This window comes from Podarcis pityusensis (genome assembly GCF_964106645.2).
Source record: "Podarcis pityusensis genome assembly, chromosome: 2".
NCBI lineage: Eukaryota > Metazoa > Chordata > Lepidosauria > Squamata > Lacertidae > Podarcis > Podarcis pityusensis.
The window spans coordinates 85491248-85497750 of NC_138029.1; positions in this window are offsets into that span (position 1 = coordinate 85491248).

A 6503-nucleotide genomic window follows, 5' to 3' on the forward strand; every position below is an offset into this window, starting at 1 on the left:
TGTTGACGCTCTGACGTGATGGGGAGGCGCGAGGGTGGGGCTGGCACAGGGCGGGGCTTGGTGTCCCAAGGCGGCTCGGGGAGCGTCTGGTGCGACGACGGGCGGGCCGGGCTGATCTCGGCGGTGTTTGGCCGGCGCCCCACGTGACTTAGATGCGGTTGAGGGGCTTCTGGGAAATCTGGGGCGGACTGCTCTTTGAGCCTTGGCAGCCTCCCGGTGCCGGGTCGAGTTTACTTTGAAGAAAGCAGGCCGCAACTCAGTTCCCCCATCTTGGCTCAGAGGCTTCTGGCATTATATACCGTGCCTCTCGCTTTCTCTCTCCAAGAGTTTCTGGCGCTGTAGTACTTTGTGCCTTTGCACTAGCTTGTTCTACGCCTCCCCCATTTAAAATGTTGTTATAAGAATTTTCAATGTCATCAGCTTTTTATCATCTTCATACTCGGCGAGAGGTTCTTTCAAACTAGATATGCCTCAGTGTCTTTCCTCTACCCCCCCCCCATCAGTTTAAAAGCTGTTCTCCCAGTAGTCTGGTTTCATCCTGGTTCAATTGGAGCCCCCACCACATTTGTACTAGTCCCAACTTGCCCCCAAATGTTCCCTGGTCCCTAAGAAATTAAAAAGCCTCCTTCCGACACTGTCACCCTCGTCTCAGCCACACGTTGGTCCACGTGGAACCAGTTGTACCTGTATTTCAGAGAAGGCTACCTTGAAGGTCCTGGCTTTTGACATCCTACCCAGCAACTTAAATTCTGATTCCAGGAGCTCACAACATTTTCCTATGCCATTTATGTATTAATTAAATTTGTATACCGCCCAATACCCATAGATCTCAGAGCAGTTCACAACCTAAGATTGCTAATGGGTCATGGTCCATATTGTAATTTTTTGTAAGTCAATGATGATAAGTCCCATTGAAAGCTAGAGACCCCAGGATTTACTTCTGACTCAGAGTAAATTCTGAGTAAACAAGCATAGGTTTGTGCTGTTAATTCCCCCAAGGTAAAGGTTCCCCCCCCCCCAATGTCGGGAGTTTTTCATTAAATGTTTTTAATTGCTTTTCTTTTGTCTTTTTTGTAGAAAATTGGGCTATCTCACAAATAAAAACCTGGGAGAAAATCATAGAGAAAATCAGTAATTAAAACCTCTACTATACTAGGAACAGAAACACATTTGTGCAACTGAAAGAGGTTATTCAAGAGGCTATTGCTTACTAATCCCCCTCCTGGCACTCATCAGAAAGCAATAAAATGGACTGAAGCCACAAAAGGAAATATTTAATTCACTGCAAAGTACCTGTGAGGAGGGAGCAAGGAAGTGTGCCAAGGGGCTCCCAGTCTGACCTGGAAGTGGTATTGTAGGGAGAGAGTCCTGAGGATGCAACACTGCTCTGTCCAACAGAGGATTAAGGCAGGGGAAAAGACACATCAGGTGTGGGTCCTAACTATCAAGAAGGGGAAACGAGCTAAAGAACCGACACATAGCAAAGGAAGCCAAAGGGAGCAGCAGCAGAGAGCACATAGATGAAGGAATGAAATTTTATTATGTTATCTCCAAAATTGATTGAGCTATAATAATATGCTGATATTTTGGCTTTATAATAGCCTCCAAGATCTTCAGGATGAGGCCTGTTTTCATCACCCCTGTCCCTGAAACTGGGATACACCATATTTCCAAAGATTCTCGGCCCTAGGGCAGGTGTCGAGATCCTTTGGTCCTTCATCAGTTCCATCAAGCATTGCCAATGGCCAGGGATTATGGGAGAACATCTGCACCATTTCTATTCCAAAGGCCACATTTCATTGTGAGTAACCTCATCCCAGTCAGGCAAGAGCATTTGTGAAGGGGGGGCTGATGAAGAGTTTAGCCTGGAGAATGCAGAACAAAAAGAATGTCTGAAGGGGCCCTAGGCAGCAAAAACAATGCAGGAGGCAGCACTCCAGAGGCGTACTCATTGTCTCTCAAGACCTAACAGCTAACAGTAGTAGTGTAATCCTAACCATTTCCTTAGAAGTCTCACTGAGTTCAATGCACTCTTTGTGTTGTTAAAAGCCTCTTCATTTTCTAACATTTTTCTCTCTATGCAGAGTGAAAATTTCACTCATCCTGCAAACACTGATTTGCACACCTGTGACAAATGAAACAACTGTGTTTTGATTGGCTGAGGTAGAAAGCATCTCATTCTGACAAATGAGAAGTCTTGCCATAAAGAGACGTGCATGACAATTTTGCTCTACACCAATGAATTATTTTTGTTATCTTGGAATGAAATTGGACTTAGAAGGATGCTGGTTAAATTTGGACAGCTGTGTAAAAAAGAGCATCTAAAAACTACAATAAAACCAAGGTCACTGTATTTGGCAAGAGGACTACCAAGTCCAGGTAGACTCTAGAGCAGCCTTTCTCAACTTGTGGATCCCCAGATGTTGTTGAACTACAACTCCCATCACCCCTAGCTAGCAAGGCCAGAGCTCAGCTCAGGGATGATGGGAGTTGTAGTCCAACAACATTTGGGTTGAGATGGTTGAGAACCACTGCTCTAGAGGGTCACACCCTTGAGCAAGTACCCAGATTTAAATATCTAGGATTACCGTACTTATCGATGGGAAGTCACCATGGAAACTCCATCTGGAAGCAATTAAGCTAATATCTGGCCATTCTACTGGGCACCTATATAGGTTCTTCCATTCAAAGGGCAGGCAGTTCATCAACCCAGCTATTAAGATCTTTGTCTCTAAAATCATCGCCAAAACGCTCTACAGAGCTGACATATGAGGAATTGGTGTTAAATCTGAAATAGACACCCCCAAGAATAAATTTATGAGGCAGTTTTTGGGCTTCCTTGCGGTACACCGGCAGCCCACCTTAGAGCTGAGTTGGGCCTCCCCTTGCTAGCAGCCAGAATTGATCTAGCCTATCTGAGATACTGACACAGGCTAAATGCCTTCAAGGATCGTACTCTTATTAAGCTCTGCTGGTTAGAGCAACTAAGGACACGGGGCCGGGCACAAAAGTGCCAAGATTAGTTTAGAGCTTATAATCTTCAAATGGAGAACTACTTAGCCCTTAGCCCACGTGACCTTAGAAATTGGATTTTTGGTCAGGGTGCCAACCAAGACAGCATGCATCCATTGCCACCAGTTACTCTACTTGGTACCCCCAAATTAAGACCAATCACTCAAGGCCCTGTTACCTTGAGACTCTGACCTTCCCACAACTACGCAAGGCCTTTGCAGAATTAAGATTTCAACAGATGCCCTCAGCATATTTAGAGGGGAGATATCAGGAAATTTCTCATGTGGAGAGCAAATGTATATATGCATGCAATCAAGTAGAAGACACCCCACACTATTTACTGATTTGCCCTCTGTATACAACACCCAGAAGAAAATTTATATCACCAATTCTTAATTGGCTTTCAGGTCATCCGCACAGGAAGTGACAGTTCAACGTCTAGCAGATAAACATCTATATATTATACACCAGGTAGCCAAATTTGTGCTGGCAACCAAGAAGCTCCGTTCCAGCTATGTGAATGCACTCCAATCTTCAGTTTTAATGTTGTAAATTTCTTTTTATCTTGTAAACTGCTACAGGTTACATTGTATGATTTTAGATGAAAGTGTCCTTTTATTATCTGTCGTCCATTGTAAAAACCTTTTGCTATACAGTAAGATTGATTGATTGACTAGGGCATGAAAGTTTTTGATGCAGCTTTTGTTCTTCAGCTTTGAAGCGAGTTATCAAACAAATGTTGCCAAAACTCTTTTATGTACTTATTGGTGGAGATTTCAAAAGTTTGAAAAGCAGGCCTATAAATGGCGAATAAGAGATTTTAGTTGACAACAGCAATCCCTCTAAAGATTCCTTATCGATTTAAATAGCAACATGTTATAAAAGAGAAAGGTTGCCTCATTTATTCCTGCTGGAATCAAGCCACCAACACCCTGGTTCCACGCATAGCTACTTTGAAGTACAGTGGTACCTCGCAAGATGAATGCCTCGCAAGACGAAAAACTCGCAAGACGAAAGAGTTTTTCGTTTTTTGAGTCGCTTCGCAAGACGAATTTCCCTATGGGCTTGCTTCGCAAGACGAAAACGTCTTGCAAGTTTGTTTCCTTTTGGATTTTCAATGCATTCCTATGGGAAACCGTGCTTTGCAAGACGAAAAAACTCGCAGAACGAATTAATTTCGTCTTGCGAGGCACCACTGTAACTCATACCAGACTTGCTGGTATGCAGCACAAACCTAAGCAGTGGTGGCTGGTACCCATTGACAATGATACACCAGAAGGTGGGGACACCAACAGTAGGTGGGACCAGAGACAATTGATTCCTCCCTGCTGAGTTCCGCAGGGACGAAGGAGGGGGAAGATGACCCAGTGCAATCTTCTGGACTGGATGTAAAGAAGGCAAGGCAGGTGGGAGCTGGCGGTGGGCCAACTGAGGATGGTGGGGAAGTGCCCCATTTGCCCTAATGGACCAGCCTCGATGAATCCTAAGCATGTTTACTGAGGAACAAGTCCCAATGAATTCAGTGGGATGCCCTGTGAAGTAATCAAGGGTCACACATGTGCTTTGGTTTTACTGGTTCCAAACACAGAACATTCAAATGGAGCTGTACCTTTTCTCTGCAAAGTGAGCAACCTGAAAACAGGTTAATCATACTTGCTACGGTTCAAAGGAAGGTTGTGTACTATGGAAAAGAACATTAATCTACAGTAGGAAGATTATACTAGGACTAACCCAAATCCTGCTATTAATGGGACTGCTCAAAAGAGTTTTTAGAACAAACTAGTGATCTGGTGATCTGTTTTAGAGTATTCACTTTCCTGCTACACATTTTTGCATCCTACTAATAATATAAGGGACATGGGTGGCGCTGTGGGTTAAACCACAGAGCCTAGGACTTGCCGATCAGAAGGTCGGCGGTTCGAATCCCCGCGACGGGGTGAGCTCCCGTTGCTTGGTCCCTGCTCCTGCCAACCTAGCAATTCGAAAGCACGTCAAAGTGCAAAGTAGATAAATAGGAACCGCTCTGGCGGGAAGGTAAACGGCGTTTCCGTGCGCTGCTCTGGTTCGCCAGAAGCGGCTTAGTCATGCTGGCCACATGCCCCGAAGCTCCCTCGGCCAATAAAGCGAGATGAGTGCCGCAACCCCAGTTGGCCACGATTGGATCTAATGGTCAGGGGTCCCTTTACCTTTACTAATAATATATACATAAATGGGAACTATGCATATTTACTTAGAAGCAGATCTCTGTGAGTTCAAATGGATTTACTCCCAAGTGAGCGTGCACTTCTAGGTTGCTTTGTTTGGAGACTGCCTGTTATGCAGATGCTGTGCAACTTCAAAGTTATTTAGAAATGTTGGTCATCTAGTCCAACCCCCTGAAAAGCAGTAATCTCAAATGCTTAAAAACTAAAGCATCCATGACAGACCCAACCTCTATTAAAAAACCTCCAAAGAGAGTCTACCATTTACTGAGATAATTTGTTCCACCATTGAGCAGCTCTTACTCTCAGAGATTTCTTCCTGAAGACATCCTTAGGCTCAAAGCAGACTTGTGGGGGGCAGATGGGTACGCTTGCCGCAGGCCTTGGATGGCTAAGCTGGTCAGGGTCCTCCTTCAAGGACCAGCTGCTTTTTTGTTTGAATTGATAAGTTTATTCTAACAAGACTCCCACCCTGGGCCTCAGATAAGCTCTGCCCTGACCTGGCTCAAAGTCTTCCATACTCCCTTATGCATGGGATGTGAAATAAACAGAGCTTTCTCTCTCAGCCTTAGAATCACTGTTAGTATGAACTTCTGCTATTATCATTGTGCACTGTATTTTCTTACAAAACCAACTATATAGAAATGTAACACATTACATAGAAATATACCCGTAATACAGTAGTTATTAGAATTAAATTCCCATACAAATGGTAGTGCAAACATTGAAGTACTCGGAAAAAGCAGCTCCTAATCTTATATCTAGAGGTAGCCCTGTTATTCTGTTAGCAGTCTCCTGGCACCCGAAAAATCAACAAAGTGGATTGTAACCCATGAAAGCTTATGCATTATAACTTTATTATAACTGATTAGCCACTCAACCTAATTTCCGTTTTCTATAAAACTGTTCTCTGTGTTTTTCCATAAAGACCTGGACACACTCTCTCACACAAGCGTAACTTATTACAGTATTGCTTTTCTCACACTAATCCCATTGGCTGTTTTGCCCTCTGCTTCTTTAACTAGAGACTTCATAATTTGAAAACCGTATGTTAGAATTTTGGTAAGGTTGCATTGGAGAATAAAGGTCTCCCTGAATAAGCAGCTTACTTCTCCAGGAGCAGTTTCTACGCTACTGCCTATTTTTTAAAAAAAATTATTCGAACATCTGACCCGCTGGTATCCATTACTACGGCTGCTGCAATCTGACGCATTCCGGCAGCTTTCAGCCTGACGTTTTCTTTTACATCTGAGGAGGCTCCTCCCCTCCCGCCCTCGGTCACGTGACGGG